The sequence below is a fragment of the Hermetia illucens genome, chromosome 3 (genome assembly GCF_905115235.1).
Source record: "Hermetia illucens chromosome 3, iHerIll2.2.curated.20191125, whole genome shotgun sequence".
Taxonomy (NCBI): domain Eukaryota; kingdom Metazoa; phylum Arthropoda; class Insecta; order Diptera; family Stratiomyidae; genus Hermetia; species Hermetia illucens.
Genome location: NC_051851.1, coordinates 36,476,393 through 36,498,246, shown reverse-complemented (window position 1 = coordinate 36,498,246; position 21,854 = coordinate 36,476,393). Strand labels below are relative to the sequence as shown.

General features: G+C 42.0%; 1 protein-coding gene across 8 annotated transcripts in view; it reads right to left on the bottom strand.

The window, feature by feature from the left end:
* Positions 1-21,854, bottom strand: part of LOC119650787 (ankyrin repeat and fibronectin type-III domain-containing protein 1) — a 320,628-nt gene that overhangs the window by 79,689 nt on the left and 219,085 nt on the right. The gene's annotated exons all lie outside the window — the stretch shown is intronic.

Here is a 21,854-nt window from a genome sequence, read left to right as displayed (position 1 = left end):
ATAGTTCTTTTTAAGTAAAACTATTAAAAGGAAAAGTTTCCAGTTTAACTATAGATTTTATTTAAGGATAGCAGGCACGTATTTAGGACACAAGATGTGTCTCTTATTCTTAAACAAAATCTATAGTTAAACTGGAAACTTTTCTTTTTAAAAGTTTTACTTAAGGAGATTAGGCAAAACGTATGTGTGTTCGTTAATGGGCCCGGATGATGATGCCGTCCGGCTTGTCGGTACGTGTAATTTGTTTCCAGTCCAACAGGTTTGCAACTGCCTCTATAAAAATTTTGTTGTGCATATTCGTGGTCTCACAGTCACACATAACCAAATATTCATACCGTTCCGCTAGGCGAAATGCATTTAATTGGATACTAGCATGGGTACATAGCATAGTATTGCGACGTGGACTGTTTAGGTGTAATTGGCAGGTCTGCCGGATGGTGGATGACTGTCCTAACGATGAAGATGGTTTATTAGCAGCAAACTCCGATCGCGCCATCTGAAAATTGCATTAAATTGAGGCAGCCGATTTTTGTTTGTTTGACGAGGTGTTTGAAATAACAAAAATAATCTGAAGAAGATGCAAATTTGTAAGAACATTATTATGCAGAAATTAGGAAATCTGCGTGTTTAGGAAATGGGCAAACGGGCATCGGAATCGACAAGTAACTTGGCTGCTGTGGCATATAAGGCTGCAAGCGATCACTGGAGCACGTTATTAAGGCTATTGCCGAATCTATTTAGAAGAGTTCTTTGCTTATGAGGTGACCACTGGTATCTAGCAGTTCCACCTTTTGGGGTTGATAAAGGAAATAGGTAGTCTTTTAATTGCCACTGATCTGTTCGTCGGAATACAGATAAACTTTTGAATGTGAATTCATAAAAAGTGGCCAGGTGTCTACCGAAACAATCCCGCCCTCAATAGATGCATTAGCTGATGCTGAGGGGCTCAATAAGTACAAGCCAGAAAGTCAAACAAAAACACAGGAAATATCTACCGAAAGGAAAAAGGAAAAGCAGGAACTCTATAAAATAAATGTAGACAGAACAAATCAGCTGTGGGAATACCAGCAGGTTGCCATAACGGAAAAATGGGAGTTCCATTAATGCCAGATAATAGAGATATCAACAAGAAAAATTAGCAGAAGGAATTTTGATCACCAATAATAATTATTATTTAGCAAATGGTATATGTCCTTTGGTGAAATATTCCGAAAGGGGAAAGCAGATTCAGAGTTTGTGGGATCATAATGTGAACGTTAAAAGATGAATACCGAAAAGGGATAGAGAGGTATGGGGATTGAATAAAGCCATTGAAATTACCGCAAATAAATTCGGCATTAATATGGAGAAGATATAGTTCAGATCATTTCACGAAGCCCTATTTAAGCTGCATTTAAAGTGAGTATTCAGCATCTGTTCTTACAGTTCGTTCAACTGTCAAATGTTGATGTTGCATAAATCTGCAAACTTCAAATTCCAAGTCGCGTATGTGCAAAACAGATCACTCCAGAAGTCATGGCATTCCTGAGTATCAGCTTTGTAAGGACAAAATCAACAGCATTTACATTTACGCCTGTAACGCTTGTTTTAGTACACCATTGGTAATTGAGAACGCGACGCACTTGGTTCATCGAGGACGTCGTGCTTTAGGGTTTGCTAAATATCAGGAAAAACTCTGGATCTTTAGGAACAGCATCAGGAACTTCGAATTAGTATAAGCAGGTGATACGAACGAGCAATTGAGAACGTTCTTCGCTACTTTAAATAACCCGTCCATAGTTCTTGTTAAATAGTAGCACCATACCGTTGTTAGTAGGTAGCAATTCCTTCTCTGCAACGAAAGGGAACACTCCGAAGTTGAATAGTATTTCAAGCAAAGATCTTAAGTTGGTCCTTAATGCCAGGTTCGGGTAAATTATGAAAGGATTGTTTCCTACTCAATGTCGGAATGTGTACTTGTTGCCTAAACTTGGCGGAACACCCTGATTACTCTTGATCTTTCTGTTCTTAGGCACCATATACAAGATTTCCTGAGATGTTGGTAATATGTGTACAATATGTTGCTCATTGGAAAAAGGAGGAGCAGTAAAATATGTTTCGGCGAGTTCCTTCTACAGTCAATGTGAGAGCAATAGTCTTGAACCACTAACGTCGCGGTGCAAGCCTGCTTCAAACCCAATTATTAAATAATGAAGATACTCAGATGACCTTCAAGGAATGTTTGGATTTTACCATATATGGAGGAAACAGTAAAATCTAGTTAACTTCTAGTCAGGGTGGTGCCTAACACCGCGCGAGTAAATTACATGTAGTCACCGTTTGCTTGTGGCAAGGATGGTGCAGTCCATCCTGCTATATGTGGGATTTTTCTAGGCATGGATATTGGCATAACTCCGAAAATAACCGCTGAAATCGTACTTTTATCCTTGGTATTGCATATTGCGATATAACCTTCCAGCAAGAGTAAATGATTACTATGACATTAGTTAGCACTGCTTACTTGATATTGCATGTAACATCTGAAGAGTTACATATAATGTTCTATTTTTCAAACGACTCCTTGGTTAGAGCACAACTTTTTCGGAACTGAAGGTCGGGGCTGAAATTCCCCCAGTGATTAATTTGTGTACTAGGTCGGTTATTCATCATCAACGGCGCAACAACGGGTATCCGGTCTAGGCCTGCCTTAATAAGGAACTCCAGACATCACGGTTTTGCGTCGAGGTCCACCAATTCGATATCCCTAAAAGCTGTCTGGTGTCTTGACCTACATCATCGCTCCATCTTAGGCAGGGTCTGCCTCGTCTTCTTTTTCTACCATAGATATTGCCCTTATAGACTTTCCGGGTAGGATCATCCTCATCCATACGGATTAAGTGACCCGCCCACCGTAACCTATTGAGCCGGATTTTATCCACAACCAGACGATCGTGGCATCGCTCATAGATTTCGTCGTTATGTAGGCTACGTAATCGTCCATCCTCATGTAGGTGGGCAAAAATTCTTCAGAGGATTCTTCTCTCGAACGCGGCCAAGAGTTTACATGAGGACTGGCAAGATCATAGTCTTGTACAATAAGAGCTTTGAGCATATGGTGAGGCGTTTCGAACGGAACAGTTTTTGTAAGCTGAAATAGGCTCTGTTGGCTGACAACAACCGTGCGTGGATTTCATCATCGTAGCTGTTATCGGTTGTGATTTTCGACCCTAGATAGGAGAAATTCCCCAGAAAGTCCCAAAGTTGTATTCTCCTATCTTTATTCTTCCTGTTTGACTAGTGCGGTTTTATGCTGTTGGTTGATTCGTTTTCGGTGCTAACGTTGCCACCATATATTTTGTTTTGCCTTCATTGATGTGCAGCCCAAGATCTCGCGCCGCCTGCTCGATCTGGATGAAGGCAGTTTGTACGTCTCGGGTGGTTCTTCCCATGATGTCGATATCGTCAGCATAGGCCAGTAGTTGGGTGGACTTAAAAAGGATCGTACCTTTTGCATTTACCTCAGAATCACGGATCATTTTCTCGAGGGCCAGGTTAAAGAGGATGCATGATAGGGCATCCCCTTGTCGTAGACCGTTATTGATGTCGAATTGTCTTGAGAGTGATCCTGCTGCTTGTATCTGGCCTGGTCAGGGTCAGCCTAGTCAGTCTTATTAATTTCGTTGGGATACCGAATTCTCTCATGGCCGTGCACAGTTTTACCCTGGCTATGCTATCATAGGCGGCTTTAAAGTCGATGAATAGATGGTGCAACTGGTGTCCATATTCCAACATCGCTTGCCGCAGAGAGAAAATCTGATCTGTTGCTGATTTGCCTGGAGTGAAGCCTCTTTGGTATGGACCAATGATGTTGTGGGCGAATGGGGCTTTCCGGCCGGTCGGTTATTGGAGTGCCTAGTAATCCTGGACTAGGGCAGTGTTATAATTAGATACTTAGCGTTTCAAGTGATTTCAACCGCATTTTCGAATTCGTGGTTCAACGCACCATATATTAAAACACAGCAATGCAACGATGGTGCCTTTTTGGAAAATTACTTGGCTCCGTCTCAGCAACATTTTGTCTTTACGGATTACAAGACAAATGGAAAATTCACTAAATGAAGCATACCCCAACCAGCAGATTCTAATTGCAAAACTAATTACGTACGTATTTTTTGCTTTAATTGAAGTACGTAATGAATGGTCTGTACACCCAAATGGAGGCACATGAACACGCTTTCACTTTCTGAAACAAATGTAGCCTAATGAGCATTTTTCCATAATGAGACTATAAATATTTTCCAATGTCTTACAGAAGTACTTTCTTCGCGACAAACGGCTTAAGATCTTCTTTTGCCATTAGCACAATGTCGTCGGTATAATCTGCAATGCTGGCGGTGGCGTGTGAATTCCACCTTGATAACGCCTTCGATTAGCTTCACCGTTACGTCTAATTGTCTCAGGTATAATTGAACACAGAAGTGCCCGGGGAAGAAAGCAAAATCTGGTTTTAATACCGTGCGCTAGCAGCCCTCGGGAATATTTCTCTGTTTCTCATGGAAAACAAAAAAAAAATCTTTTTGATATAATGCGAAATTTCACTTTCATTGTGTATGCTCACGGCGTGGTAGATGAAGTGAATTTGCATAAATAGTTTGTGTTGGCTCGTGGTACATTTCCCGTGCTGAAGTGACTGCCACACTACGAATAAAAGGAGGATAAGCACTAGGTGTACATACATATTTCCCATCAAATATATTCAGGAGTGTGTTTTAGAGTTCCTTGCTTTGCGCTATGCCCGCATGTGCCTCCCCAAGGAAGCATTCTAAAGCACCAGCTAGAATCCTTCATAAGCTTTCCAGAGGCATTCCAAGAAAATTCACGGACGAGTGAGATTTGAAATGTTGCCGAAGGATTCACGCAATCAGTCGTAAAATCGACAGAAAACTCAAAAGAATTCCTTGAACAACAGGAGTCGGGATGATGTGTCTGCAACCCGTGAATGAAGTGAAATTCCGATAGCTTCGGGGTACTGCTTTGGCCGGGGTAGTTTGGTTCCTTATCACCAGCGGGACCTTTCGAACGAGGAGTGGTGCAGTTCTAAATAAAGACGACCGGGAGCAATAGACGCAAATGTTGGTGTTGTTGTGATTTGGTTTGGTAAGGAAGTTTCAAGTGCTCTGCAGCCAGGAAGCTTTAAAGTATATAATTAGATTAAGAAGAATTGATTTGTTGAACGTCACGTTTCAACGGTAATTTCTATTGTCCTGGGAATTGTGTCACGCTAGACTAAATTGAAGTAATATCGATGTTTTGAGAGCAATTTGGCTTTTCGTACAGCTGGTGATGGGGTAATTGCAAATTCCGAAAAGATGAGTTTCGACATTGTGGAGGTTATTGCCGGCAGTTAAAGCAGTTAAAGAGGGGCTATAAACGCAACGAAATAATTACTCTTATATAGGACAGTTGTTAATGTAATGATGAAACGATGATCGACAAAATCAAATGGAATTTGAAGCCATTCCCTAAGGTTTATATGATTTTAGGGAATATTAGATGATGTACATAAGTTAGTAAACTATAGTGCTCATCATGGACAGACAGACTTACTTCGTCTTATTTCTTTGCTATTTGGTGTCATCTTTAAGCTCGATTTTTGTTAACAGCGACATTACTTGCACTGACACCACAACTGTGGCACTGTTTGGTAGATACAATACGGTCAGTTCCCCAGCTTTATAGTGAACAACCACATAGCAGCCCCTCATGAACTACAATGGTGACCCCAACTACAAAAACAGGCAATAGTAACCGCGCGCAACCAAGAAAAGAGGCAAGAGATAAAGGGCACGTTTGTTCTGATTGCACGAGTTTGAGAGAAGAAAAGATGGGCTAATGGGGACGCGAGAAGCATAAAAAGATAACAACGCAAGAGGTCAGCAATATATAAGCAACAAAAACCATTAGGTGGGACATATCGCAATCATCTTGAAGCAGAAACAAATGTTTTTTGCCTGAATAGAGGGGCAACTAAGCAACTAAGATCAGGTCTATCATCATCAACCTGGATCAAAAGTTTACACTGGAGGTTTCCGGCCTGATTCACTTCCCAATGGTCAATAACAAGTACCAAAGGCTGAGAGCCAGAATTATCGACATCTGTGATGAATCAAAGCAAAGAAAGCTATGTAAATTAAACCTAGGACTGGAACCAACAATCTTCCTACAATACCCTTGGAACCTACAAAATTCGGAAAAATGACTCACCTAACGTCAATGCAACCCATGGACGAGAGCATAATTGAACAAGTCGGGAAACCGAAAGCTGGACGCTTCAGGTACGAAAGGTTTTGTGTATTTCTTAGTACGTAGCACGTAATATATCCATATATTATGCGAGAGTATCCACTTTCGGGTGATATTGACATTCATAGTCTTCAATTTTCAAAGAAGCAACAAATTTGAGGTATTATAACTTTGTTAGTAATAGTGCGATTTCCACCAAACTTGATAAGATCATGCTCTATATTATAGCCTATATCACTGCACTATTCATGGTAGTAGGATGAACTTAAGGGGAGTTTCTAACCAATTACAAAAAATTGTAGTAATATACTATTATTAACTTTATTTAAACAGATATCGGCATGGAAGGTATTTCGGAGCCCAGACACCATATAGTGGCAGCCTCCTGATTTTTTTCAAATTTTTCGGTTTGGTAGTTTCTGAGAATAGCCCCCTTAAAGAAGTGATCACTTTGAACCCCCCGCGCTCCCCACTCTTCCAACGAATGTCAAAACTAAGATCGGCTTTGAAAAGTACTAATCGAGGCCTTTAATTTGATACCCCACATAACTATATTTGATGAAAAAAAAATTTACACCCCCCTTTTGCATGTATGGGGACCCCTCCTTAAATTCGCCGTAAAAGGATATAATTCACTGTATGCGTGAGCGTTCACAGTTCCCACCTTTCTACCAAATTTGGTGTCAATCGCTATAACCATCTCCGAGAAAAATGCATGTGACGGACAGACAGACAGACGGACAGACAGACAGACAGACAGTAAACCGATTTTAATAAGGTTTTGTGTTTACACAAAACCTTAAAAATGTGTGTACCTGAAGTGAAAAGCTTGCTTGGGGAGAATGTCACAATTTGGGCCTAAAAGCATGAGATCTACAAACAGTCCAAGGATCTTGACGAAGTAACATCCAGGGAAGAAATATACACAGCGTTGAAAGAACAATTTGAGTTGGAGGTATTGGAAGGAAAATCCACCGTGAGCTATATGGTAATACTCAAATGGCCACAATACGACTACCAGTGGCAGCGCAAAAATGATTGTCGACCGGAAAGGTTCGAATTGAATGGGTTGTCTGCCGCCTGCGAGAGCAGGTTTCATTAAAGAGGTGCTTTAAGTGCACCATGTTTGGACAGGGAAGGAAGAGAGGGATAACCGGCATATTGTCGGAAGTGGTAAGTGCCCGGAATTCAGGAAGGCGTTGACTGCAGTGAAAAAATGAGGTTTATTCAAATAAATCTCAATCATTGCAAGGTCGTTCAGGACTCACTTGAGCAGACCACTTATTGTGATCGTAAGTGAACCGTACGGGTCAGCAACTCGATTGGTGGAGCGGAGATATGGGCGCGCGGTCGCCAAGCTATACAATGCTGCATGAGTCAGTCGAACAGTGGTTCCACGTGGGTGTTTTCACAAGCGGTGTGTACGTGTACAGCTGCTACGACCCACCAAATCTCATATTGTTTGAATGTACGAGTACAATGATGTACTTAACCTTCCGATTCCGCAGGAAGCTACGGTGGCGGGTTACGCCGATAATATAGCATTGGTTGTAGTCGCAAAGCATCCAGAGGATGCTGAGTTACACTCTTGCGAAGCGAACTTGGGGAGGCCACGGTATACTTGTAACCTACTTACTGCCAGGGTGAGTTCGATCTTGTTTTTTGCCACCCCTGTTTGGGGAAAAGCATTTCCCATATCATGTTGTGCTCATAAACCGTGTGCAGTTTATAGGAGGATAGCCCTAAGGGTGTGTTCTGCCTTCAGAATCGTTCAGATGAGGCTGCATTCAGCATCACTGGAATAATGCCAATTGACATCTTGGTAGATGAGATGACGAGAGATCTGTAAATGCGACCACTCGAGGCGGGGCGGATGGACACACAGACTGATCCCTACCATTAAGGAGTGGGTGGAGAGAGAACATGGGGAAATTAATTATAATCTCACTCAGTTTCTGACTGGGCATGGGGGAGATCGCAGCACATATCACATATTCTCTCATTATCCGAGATTTAGAGACGAGAAGAGAAACGTAAGGGAAACTTTAGGCGAAGCATTGATACCGGAATATGTGGTGAGTAGAATACTAACATTGCAGTAGGATTGGAATGCGATCAACTCCTGGCCAGAATCTTTTGGAGATTTTCAACGTCCTTAACACAAAAAAAAAAGACGGACAAACAGACAGACAGCAAACCGATTTGAATAAGGTTTTGTTTTACTGAAAACCTTAAAAAGCTCATATAATGCCCATTGGAGGCGCAATCTTTCTGTTGAAAGTAACAAATTGTACTGAAAACGAAGTGCTGTAATCCGCCTAACTGTCAATCAACCAGAACGTGAAGGAAAACTAGCAGAATCAAAACTGGAAACAACAGAAACGGAGTACTTAACTTTACTCGAACTATATATATCAAAAAGCCGGTGAGGGGGTTGTCATCTTTTATCGGACTTGTAGCTAAAATAATATCAATAACAAGTCTTCACGACACCGGGCTTCCCTCACGCTTTTAACTAAACCCTATGCTTAAGCAATACAGCTAGGAAACTGTGATTTATTACTTATTTTGATCTCTTTCAGTATATATCCAAAGCCTCACAGTTGCTCCAGAGTAATATTTGTTGGTAACTACCACTCCTTTGATCGATGCGTGTGGTAGCGGGCGAGAGAATTTGGTATTGCGCTGGTCAAGGAGTCTACTCCCAGCGCAATACCCACTGCAGATAGCAACGATTTTAGAATCGTGGAGTGTGCGCAGTTGAAGAGAAGGAAGGAACACTTTACCACATCATCTCGGCCATCAAAGCACTCAAATGAAGTGAAGTCTCTGCAGCAAAACCTAGGACTCTGAGCTCGAAAACCCGGAAATTCCGAAGAAGTTAGAGTGGTATTTGTGTGCTGCCTAACGCAGAGACAACAAGTAAAATAATACTGGAACGTATCAAAAAATTTAATCAAACGAGAGTGTAGGCTAGTTTCTACTCCAAACCCGCTGCCCATACCAACACACTTCGGATAATTTTTAGAGTTTAAATCTCAGCTTATTTGCTCTTTATCAATTTCGAGAATGCTTCCGACAGCGTCGACAGGGGACGGTAAGTAGAGTCGAACTGATCATAACACCAACAAAACCAAGGTTCTCAGTCTGGCGGGTACCTGCATTAATGGACATAGCGCCAGACCAAAAATTTAACTTCATTCATTCCCTCTCAATTATTTTTCCAGATAGTCATGCCTTATAATAATGGGGCGATCGATTTTGAACTTAGGGAGCGCAGTTGCCCAACCCTGCGAGAAGTGGCGGAGGGAACACGTAAGCGGCCATCAGATGGTGATTTCGAGGCCGATGTCAACGTCTCTCTTATTACGCACATTCAGAAGACAACTCCTAAATCTACTGCTGATTGCGAAGTGGTCGACCTGATTGCTTGTACAGTATCGGCCAGTTAAAACCTTACTGACTTTATGGCAGGCTCTAAGCTCGAACGGTGTGCTACCAATGACAAGGCGGTGGAAATTACAGAAATCCACGAACCTCCCACCACTACTATAACGGTCGCCAAGACTCTGCATCCCCATCACATGTCACATGTCCTTCGGTTTCTCGAGTTGTTTGGTTAGTTTTAGGTAAGGACGTTAGTCAGGAATGCAGTTGAGTTACGAACAACAAGGTAAAGCGATTCAGATCAACTCCATCCTGGAAGTTTAGAAGTTTAGCGTCAATTTTAAGAATTGTATTATGCTTTGGATGCGAGATTGGACCCCCCATGTAAGCATTTAAGAAAATGCTGAATGCATTTGAAAGGAGAGTTCTGAAAAAATTAGTTAGGCGAAGCATGATGGAGACCGGTGGTGAAACAGGAACATCCATGAGGAGTAGGAAATATTCGACGTGTCAAAGGTTTCCAAAATCATCAAGATGTAAAAGTTACGATGGGTTGTCACGTTCAACATATGGTCTTCAGGGTAAACCGGCAGCAGAAAGACAAGCCGGGAAATTAGGGAAAAGTAGGACAGATTAAATAGACAAAGATAGCGCATCATGCTTGGTTGCAAGAATTGGAGGATGCAATCGGAGGATCGAGATTTTTGAAAGCAGCGCTTTTTGAAGATCAAGGCCTGATTCGGGTTGTAGACGCCAACGATGTAGAAAGCAAAGATATGGTGGTAAGACCACACCCCTTTGGCTACTTCCAGCATGTTCATATCTTCAGTTGTTCTGGGAACTACATGCGTAGTTTTATCCGTAACAAGATTCCCATAAAAGGTTTATTTTCAGCTGCATTAGGTTATCGTTTGCCAATCAGCCCAATGTATTAAATGGTATGTCTCTGAAAGATTCAATTTTGGAATTACACGATGATGGGAAAAGTTCTCGACTGTTTTCCAATGGAAAAGACACATAGGCTACACGTTTCGGTTTCCCATGAAATTTAGAAAACTTCAAGTAAATAATAATGTCCAAAAGTAATTATTGTTGATCAAGAATTTCTCCGGAAAAAAAGACCCTGATACCGACATTTTATTTTACAGTCACTTTGGCTACAACTTTGAAGGAAACTTTCTTTTCCTCATATTTAATTCAAAATCCTCTAAATATTATTCGCTCAGATCCCAGCTATATCTAACTTCCGGAGCAGCTACAAATCATGTCGGAAATTTTAAAATTTACACCTGGCAGGTTCAAATAAAGACTCAGTTCGCGTTCCTTTCACCACAACTGCCGTTGCATTCATCTATTTTACCCACCAGGTATCCAGCCGCCTCACAAGGAGGAAAAACTTCCTTCTCTGTGTCAAGGTAAACAGATAAATTATTTCTGAATGAAGATTTATTTCTCAGAAATTAATTTCGTTGCTTGCAATTTGCTTGTTTTCATCGTCATAAACATAATATTTTTTCGGGTCAACGATTTTAATTCGAAATCTGAGATAATCTCTGAGTTTCCTAAATGAGCTCCAAGATGAGAAGCTTCTTCCATTTTCACAACGCTTTAAAGAGGAACTGGAGGTCGCCTGCCGCTCCGACAATAAGGCTAAGTAGGAGCAGTTGGTCAGCGTGAACCAGCTTGCACGGAGAGCTCGTTTCGTACTTTAAGAAGGACAAGGAGCGATGCTCTCTGTTCAATTTCGTAACTTTCCCATTAAGATGATACCAAATGCCAAAGTTTACAGACGAGGATACTGCCATCACCCGGTGGACACTGATGGACCGCAGGCCGCTCCTGTTATGTGATTCGCCACCAGATTATGTCCCAAAAAAGGGTGGCAGATGGTGATGCTTGAGGAACCGATACAAACGTCTGCCAGCAAGGACAGCTGTTGGAGCTGTTGGACTGACTATTAAATTTCGTCCTTCATTTGAAGCGTAATTATTTTACCAGTTTGCTTGCCTCTTGTTCTGTTCTTTATCTGCGGTACAATTGACTCGGATGCTACGAGTGCTGCTGTGATTTATGCCTTGCAGTTGTCCTTCTTCGCTGCTGCTTTCTTCTATGTCTTAGCGAAATTAGTCAGAGCAGAAGCTGCACGTCCTGGCTGCGTGGTGGCCCATCTGCCTTGCCTAGGAATATTTAGCTGGTATTATGGTGTAAATATTTTTTGTCATTAAATATCCCAATGAGAACAACCAGTGAATTTATGAGTACCCATGCTCTATTAGGTGGCATATAAATTTCCTCGAGAGAGGTTGCTGTGTGGGATTTTCCTCGAAGAAGCCTTGCAGAGCAATTTTCTTATTTTATAGGAACAATATCAGGTTCCGGTGGAAAATTAAATAAAATTTTATTGAGTAATTTTAATTCAACTTATTAACAAGTTGTATATAATGAGGAATTACATGGGAGTCAAATTTAATTATTAGGCATGAAGCATTTATAGCGAATTTAAAACTTAATCACCTAATAAAACGCGGAACCATTTAAAGGAGAGCATCTCATTCCCTTTCAAGTTGAATGCCTTTAACTGATTAAGCTCTGAAAGTAGAGCATGAGGTCGTATAGATGGTCAAGACTAGATACTTTTACAGAAGTAGGCCAAGATTATTAGCTACTTTCGGAAGTCCTTTTGATGAGAAGCACAATTACACTTCACATTTCATATAACTAAAGGATAATAGCTTGTATGAAGAATAAGTTGTTTGGAAATACAATGAATATTCAGTTTGGTCGCCATATCTATGTATCAATGATTGCTTCCGTACTCAGTATATGCATTCTAAAAATCTTTTCCTAGAATCTTCAAGTCATTTAAAAGATTCAGAGTCCGTCTAGATCAGACATTTCCCACCCGCGGGCGAATGCGAACAAAAAGCTTTAGAACTCCATTTTTATTACTCAGATCTTTCAAATTTTCATCAATTTTCATCAATTGTTATACATAGATAGAATCATTTGTTGTGATTAAAAGCACTTGGAAAGAGTTACTGAGAGTGATGATTCTGTTGCAGACAGCGCTATGAAATAAACGAAAAAGTTAAAAACGAAGCTGCAGGCGGTCCTTCATTCCACTTGGGTCTGGAATTGTGTACAATTTTGGAAGTTTCAATTAGGCCGCGTATCCATTATTGACTGTAGATTTAGATTGTCTAGCAATGCCATGTTCTTTTGATGATTTCATTTTGTGCAAGCTTGGAAGATTCTCTGGAAAGAATTTGATTGTTACAAAGCAGTACCTGAACTAGAAGATTGTCCAATGCCACGAGGAATATTTCGCATAATGGATGTCATGCTAGAATTTGAGGCTGGAGTGGACAGTGAGAACCAATAAAGCTTGATTGACCTGTTCCGTTCTCGTGGGCTCCACAGTGACTGAGGAGGTATTATCTAACATATTATATATCTAAAGACATTGCAATGTCTTTCGTTGGTGGGCTATTTGGGGCCCTTGTCTTCTGATTTGCTCCTAATGTAGAACCCTCCGCCTATCGGAATAAGAGCTTATAAGAAAATAAAAAACCTCACAATTTTTTGACTCAATTTTGACTCAATTCACAAATTTTTGACTCAATTCAATTTCTTAACTCCAATCGTTTTTTAAGGTTTTATGTCTGTCTGTCTGTCTGTCAGACGCATTTTTCTCGGAGACGGTTACAACGATTGATACCAAGATGGTGGAAAGGTGGGCACTGTGAACAATCACTCATACAGTGAGTTACATCATTCTACGTCGAATTTAAGGCAGGTGTACATTATTTTTTTTCATCACATATAGTCAGTAAAAGGTCTTGATTGGTACTCTCCGAAACCAGTCCTAGTTTTGCTATTCGTTGGTCAAAAATCATCACTTTTTTTCACGGACCCATTCTCTGAAAATACTTAACCCAAAAATCTAAAAAAAAATCAAGATGCAGCCGCTATATGATACCTAAGCTTCGAAATACCTTCCATATCGATATCTGTTCGAATAAAGCTAAGAATACTACTATAACTTTCAGTTGTTGGCTGCAAAACCCCCTTAATTTCATCCCAGAATCATGAATGTTGCAGTACTGTAAGCTATAGTATAGAGTATAATCCTACCAAGTTTGATGGAAATCGCACTATTACTAACAAAGCTATAACCGGCCAAATTTGTCGCTTCTGTCCAAATTCAAGACTTTGAATGTCAATATCACATGAAAGTGGATATTCTCGCATAATATTGGGTTGGGGAAAAAGAAATGACGTATTTGTGATCGAAATTTGATGCTTTATTTACCGTACTTAGAAGTATCCGATTTAAGTCAAATATCCGCCGTTTTGTTCGCAAACTTGTTGCCATTTAGAAGGCAACTTCATGATTCCCCCCCCCCCCCCCCCTTCTCAGACAGCCAGTTTTCGCAAGCCTCTTTTGAGGCCAACTCAGTAGCACCAAGAGCGCTTTGCGTGGATCGGAAGAGATGGTAAACACTTGGTGCCAGGTCCGGGCTATACGCTGGGTGCAATACGACATTCCATGCGATCTCCCGTAGTTTCTGGCGGGTCATCAAAAATGTGTGAGGCCGAGCGTTGTCCTAGTGGAACACAACCCCATTCCTAATGACCAATTCTGTCGCTTCTGGTACTTAGAATTATCCGATTTAAGTCAAATCTCCGCCGTTTCGTTCGCAAACTTGTTGCCATTTAGAAGGCAACTTCATTATCTCACATACCATTCCGATTGACCAATTCTGCTTCAAACGGTCGAGTTTCTCACAGTAGAGGACCAAATTGAGGGTCTGGTCATAGTTAAGCAGCTCATAGTGTATAATTCACTACCAATCCCACCAAACACATAGCAAAACCTTCCTGGTCGTCAATCCGGGCTTGGCGATGGGTTGGGCTGGCTTGCCGCGCTTCGACCACGATCTTTTTCGCTGGAGGTTGCCGTATGTGATACACTTTTCATCTCCAGTCACCATCCGCTTCAAAAATGGGCAGAATTCGTTCCGTTTCAGCAGTGCATCGCAGGTGTTGATTCGGTCCAAAAGAAGTTTTTGCGTCAACTCGTATGGTTCCAAACGATTTTATGGTCTATATCCAGTTGCTGGCCAATCGAGCGAATGCTCACATGCCGGTCTACTTGGATGATTTCGACGATTTTATCGGTTTCTACGACGATTGGCCTACCAGCACGGGGTGCATCTTCGACATCCACTTCACCAGAACGCCATCGATCGAACCAACGCTGTGCTGTGCGAATCGCTACAGTATCGAGCCCATAAACTTCACAAATTTTTGCAGTCGCCTTCGTTGCATTTTTACCTCTCAGGTAGTAAAAATATAAAATATGACGAATTTCTTGCTTGGTGGACTCCATTTTTGACGCGGTATAACTTGCGACTGAATTGTACGATCACAACACTGTTAAAGAAACACTTGTAGCATAGATTGTCGTCTTAAGTCGCCGTATAGTATGACCCGATGCAATAAGTACAACACAAGATATGTTTAAATATCCCCATCTATTTCGTTTTCCACAACCCTATATATGCATATACAGGGTGCGGCAGTATAACTTCCTTTTTTAAAATGCGCGCCACTCAGTTAGTTGATGTCATAGCGGAGCGCTAGTGGTCTCGTTCAAGAGGGGATACTGTAAAGTTTTGTCCCGACACGGTTCAGTCGCCATCATGCGTTGGAATAGTGAGGAGCGTGCCTTTGCCGTTGAGGTTCACTTTTCAAGCGAATGTTCGGTTATTGCAACACAGCGTGCATTTCGGAATCGCTTTAATTTAGCCCCGTTGGCTCCCGTCCCAGACCGCAAATCAATTGTTACATGGGTCACTACATTCAGACAAACTGCAAGTGCGACGAAAGGAAGAACTGGAGTCCCTCCGCCCGTTAGATCACCTGTGAACATTGAAGCAGTGAGAGCGTCAATGTTGCGATCGCCACGGCGTTCTGCGCGCAAACACGCATCTGCCCTTGGACTATCCGATCGTTCTGTGAGAAGAATTCTTCGTGATGATCTTCATTTTTATCCCTATAAGATGGCGATAGTGCAGGAACTTTCAGAACGTGACTTCAATTCTCGGATGGCCGGCACGCTCTCCCGATCTGTCCCCTTGTGATTTTTTTCTATAGGGTTTTTTGAAATCCCGTGTTTATGTGAACCGTCCAAGAACCCTACAAGATTTGAAGACCAACATCCAAGAAGAAATTGCCAACATAACACCTGCTATGCTAACAAGAGTCATGACAAACGCCAGAAATCGGTTTACGCAATGTATGGAGAATGGGGAACGTCACCTAACAGATTTGATCTTCAAAACAATGTAAATAAAAACTTTAGACATGTACCTACATTATGAAAAATAAATAAATATTTTCCGATGCGTACAATAGTTTTTATTGAGTTTTGAAAAAAGGAAGTTATGCTGCCGCACCCTGTATTATGTGCTAGGTTCTAATGGAAGAAATTTCCACTAAAATGTTTTTATAAAAGAAATACATAAAAGCTTTCATACCTGAAGCGTCCAGCTCCTCTAACTTAATGTAAGGGTCAATGTAGGAAGGGACTGACATTCTTGCAAGCAATTATAACCAGCATACTAATTAGCAAAAAGTAAAGTATTCGAAAATGGGGATTAATCTCAAGTATTCTCCTTCAAAAGTTTATTTTGGCCAAAAAACTACAGAAAGAATGTTCCCCGGATATGAATAAGAAGATGACACTGAAAAATCGCCACCTTCCGAAAATTGTAGCTGTGTATACTTACAACCGATATTTCCTACATGATTTTGTGGATATAAGGAACTTTTCATTCCTCTTGAACTGCGCCCGTGACAATTTTTGCAACATGAGGCCTATGGTTTTTGTCAAGCAGTATGGTTTAACTTTATTGCGCTAGTCTTTTCAGTTGAAGTGCGTAATTTTCCTGATGAAGCTGGACAATTTATAGCTCCAGTGTGGTCAGCTGTTTCGTTCAATTATCCCCCCAATACAATATACACTTCTGCTACCATTAGACGCAAATCTCTTTTCTTTGGGTGGAGGTCTTACTTGACTCTCGGCGTCGGCGTTTTTCCTGGGGCTACTGCTTCTACCTCAACGATGTAGGAGCAGTACTGTGCTAACCCTGAAAAGGGTTTCTGAGCTAGCATCCTCCAAAAACTGCTTCCCCTGGCTTCAATAAAAGAAGGGTAATGGGGCTGAGGTCCTGGATGCTGGTAGGCATCAAAACAGAAGAAAGAACCGAAAAGTCGGGAAAAGGAGACTGATCATAAAAAGTCAACAGGGAAATAAGGAGATTCTCTGGTGCTCTGCATATTTCCCTTATCACGCAGTAGAAGTTCCCTTTGGAACATTCATCAGAACTATCCAATATGTCAAAAGTAATGGCATGGGGGTAATAGTAGGATGTGATGTGAACGCCCATCACATATGCTGGGGAAGTTCCAGCATCAGCGTGAGAGTATCGAGACTTTTATAGTATCTGGTAAAAACCCACTTTCTTCAGCGTAGTCAGGTCATTGGCATCACGGTGGCATCTCTTGACAGTGCGACTCTTGTCGGAGAGTATCAAACGAACTCGATACAGCAAGCGAATCCAGATGATCACAATTAGCATGAAAGAAACTTTCGAAAAAAGCTGCTCATTCAAATGCCAAAAGGGTGATGAAACTCGGATTTGGTAAAATAGAGGAGAACGACAAGGGCATTCCTCAATCGATTCAGTCGAATCAGTATAAAGAGGCACAGAAAGCTCTAAAGAAGATCATAAGATCATCACGGAGACGCTTTTGCGAAGAAACTAACTCTCTTGAGCTGATGCGGATTTTTGATAAAGAACCAGAAACCATTTGCTTGAAACGCACTTCTCATCTCGGAGCGGACAGGTGCATACAGGCCTCACCTGGAACCCGGCATGCAAAACAGTATCACTGGAGCGAGTAAAATGAGCATTTGACTCGTTCCATAAGCTGACTTTACACGATCAGTATTCCATCAGAATACCATAAGTCAATCCATCAAAAAACGAATTATGGAATGATTGGTGGATCGATATGTTAAGCCTAAAAAACTATTTTGGTTGCATGTATTTAAAGATCCAAACCATTCGGAAGTCATGTTTCAACTAACAACACAATGACAACTGCACTATACTCAACTTATCATCAGTCCAGTCAAGCTGACAACTTTTATCTAAAATTTATTTTTTTTAAATTTTTATCAGTCCATCAGTTATTGCCATAAAACACCCCAGACGGTTTCACATAATTTTATATTCCTCGGAGACTTGGGTTCTTAGCAAGAAGAATTGCGAACTCTTGGCCGCGTTCGAGAGAAGAATCCTACCAAGAATTTTTGGCCCCCCTACATGAGGATGGACGATTTCGTAGCCTACATACCGACGAAATCTATGAGCGATACCATGACCGTCCGGTTGTGGATAAAATCCGGCTCAATAGGTTACGGTGGGCGGGTCACTTAATCCGTATGGATGAAGACGATCCCACCCGGAAAGTCTATAAGGGCAATATCTATGGTAGAAAAAGAAGACAAGGCAGGCCCTGCCTGAGATGGAGCGATGGCGTAGGTCAGGACGCCAGAGAGCTTTTAAGGATATCGAATTGGTGGACCTCGGCGCAAAACCGGGATGTCTGAAGTTCTTTATTAAGGCAGGCCTAGACCGGATACCGGTTGCTGCGCCGTTGATGATCGCACTATTCACTTCTTCACCGCGTACGCAGCACAGACAGGTCGACCATATGGCGAGGAAGATGCCTTCTGGCAACTTCTCGATGAAAAGACTTGTCACGTGCCTGCTGACGACTACATCAACATTGCCGGCGATCTTAATAGTCATGTGGATAAAAAGGGTAACAGGTGCCATTGGGGAAAGGTGTTTGGAGCGAGCAATGAGGGTAGCCAGCATATAATCGATTTTGCGGATACTAATGACCTTGTACTTATGAATACATGGTTCATCAAACGATTGTCTCATCTTCTTACATTTTATAGTGGGAACAGTAAAACGCAAATCGATTATATTCTCATAAGACGCTGACATTTTACCACCGGCACTCATTGCAAAGCCGTTTCCTATGAGACTATCGCCCCTCAACATCGGCCGTTGATTGTCGTCCTGCGAATCAAGCCACCGACAAAACAGCGTGAGGAACGCACTGGCCCGCCGCGCATTAAATGATGGCGATTTCGTCAGAAGAAAGAAGCAATGATCTCACTTACGCGATTACCAACCATTACAACTGTGGAAGAATCGTGGAACCAAATGAAAGACACGATCCACAAAGCGGCCTCTGCAACCCTCGGAGTCACCAAGCCGGATAAGCGGTACATCAACCGAGATACTTGGCTATGGAATGATGATGTTGAAATGAAGGTCCGTGAAAAGAAACGTCTCTACTACCAATTCCTCGACGATAAAACACTGGCCAATTGGCGAATTCATAAGAATGCCAACCGGGGGAGGCAAAGAAAACAGTTATTGTCTCGCAAGTGGACCATTACAAAAATCTTTACGATAAACTGGACACAGAGAGATCTGTATGGACTAGCCAAAAGCGGTGAGGAACACTTTGCTTACCAACCGTCGAGCCGCAACGGATAGATGGAAAGAACACTTCGAGCAGATGTCAACTGAAGAATTTGCTTATCCTCCACTTCCACAATCATTGCCGACGTTTGGACCAATTCCACATGTCATCGCAACTCGGTGCTTAGAGGTGGCGGCGAGGAAGATGGGGCGGCAACCCTATCGGCCAAACCAAAACCAAGTGGCCGAGGAGAACCTCCATAGTGGTGGCACCGGGAGACGCTGTAATCACTTTGGTTTGCCGGCCGTTATTCAGTAGGCGAATGCTCCAAAGGCCTAATCAGGGCGATCAGACCCGAGTCTGCACGGGGACTCATCTGAAGTGGCAAATTGGTCACGAAAACTTACCAGGGGTATACTGGTACCATGGGAACCGGGAAAGCCCCTGGACTCACATACTTCGGATGAACTCCTGTTGTATGTGAGGACAGCTCGGTTATTTGCGGTTGGCAAAGACTTGGTACACTTGGTATAGACTGGTACCGTTGTTGCTTGCCTCAGCAGGGCTCTGATTGTGGTCACAAATTGAATCCGTGTTTTAAGAAGACCGTGGGATTAATTCGCAAGACAGGTGCTCACGTTAAACCCTCAAGGACTTAACTGTCAGTGCAACTGAAGGAGGAGGCAATAAAACGAATGAAATCGGCGAAAGCCACAGGATCTGAACTCTGGAAAGTGAAGAACTGGGACCCAACAATGTGGCCCAGTGAATTCTTTATTCGGGTTATTCAGGAAGGGAGAACACCATCTGACTGGCAAGCAAATACCACTGTTCCAATATGGAAAAAGAAAGGTAGTCTAGCAGAATGTCCAAATTACCGTCCGATCCGGTTACTTTCTCATACCTTCACGATTTTTGAACGCATTCTTGACAACCGCATTCGCGAAATCGTTGAAATATCCGGAATCAAGTCGGATTTGTCAAAAACTGTGGAACTACTGGCGCAATACATGCTGCGCGGTTACTCATGGAGAAACACCGTGAGAAGCATCACCCTCTTTACATTGCATTTCTAGATCTAGAGAAAGCGTTTGACCGTGTGCCACACGAACTCATCTGGTATGCTTTACGACATCACTTCGTGCCAGAAGAACTAGTGCGCTGAGTTCAATTGCTCTACCACGATCCGAAAAGTACAGTTTGAAGTAGGGCGGGTATATAAAAACCGCTTCGTGTCTCTGTTGGTGTTCATCAAGGAAGCGCCCTCTCACCACTCCTCTTTGTTCTTGTTATGGAGACCGTCACACGTGACATCCGACGTTCGGCGCCTTACGCAGTGCTTTATGCAGATAATGTTTTCCTAGCATCTGATAGCAAAAATTATCTCGAGCAACTTATCCAAAAATAGAATGATCGCTTCATGCAACACGGTCTCAGATTGAATCTAAGCAAAACTGAATTTTTGACGACCGATCCCATGAAATACGCACAATCACTGTTAGCGGCAGTGATCTGTTCAGAACTGAGCGATTTAAATACCTCGGATCAACGCTATCAGCCAATGAGAGCTGCGTTATGAAATTGCTGGATGAAGTGACATTTCACAACTGGTGTTCTTTGTGATGGACGTATTAACGAACGTCCTAAATCTAAAATTTACTGCAATGTCGTCCGTCCTGTCGCCCTCTATGGTTCTGAGTCTTGGCCGACTATAAAAAACAATGAACGCCGTCTTGCGGTAATGGAGACGAAGATGTTGCGTTGGACTAGTCGTGTGACACATTTTGATCACATCCAAAATGAGGATACCGCCGATCGTTATGGGGTTGCACCGATCGTGGAAAGATTGCGAGAAAGGCGTCTTTGATGGTATGGTTACGCAATTCGCACTAACGAGAATTCACTTGCCAAGATTGGTCTGAACATTGAAGTCGATGGTAAGCGACCCAAAGGCCGGTCGAAACAACAGTGGCTTGATACGCTGGATGGGGATTTGAAAGCCTCGAGATTGTATCCAGATCAGGCATTTGATAGAGCCAAATGGCGAAACCAATTACGATGTGCCGATCCCGCTTGTGGACGGGGCAAAGGCTGAAGAAAAGGAAGAAGATTACATAAGTTAATGGTGTGTTTTCGGACAAAATAAGCTGAATAGACCATGATATCTAAACTGTTGCCTCCTAGAAAAAGTTGCATAGGAAAATCTGTGAGGCTGGTTAGCCGGTCAAAATATTGCATAATTTTAGTGGTATAATATCAGAGCCCTTTGGGAACATATCGCGAATATTCTGTAAATCATCAATTCCATAAGCCATGTCTTTTGATAGCACTTTACCGATGATTTCATTCAAAAATGGGATTTACTCCATTGCATACATCAGTGGTTAAGTTACGATAGCTATTGGCTTTAATGGAAAGGTTAATTGTTGATAAAGTGTTCCCACATTACGTAGTCCTTGAACTGGTACGCGTTCCCAAATATTACTTTACAATTTTCACAGATTTACACCAATCCGGCAGCCAACAGATATATTAAATTTTAGCTACGTGGGTCCCAATATGGAAAAAGCCAACCATGGACAGGAACCCAGTAAATATTTTTAATACAA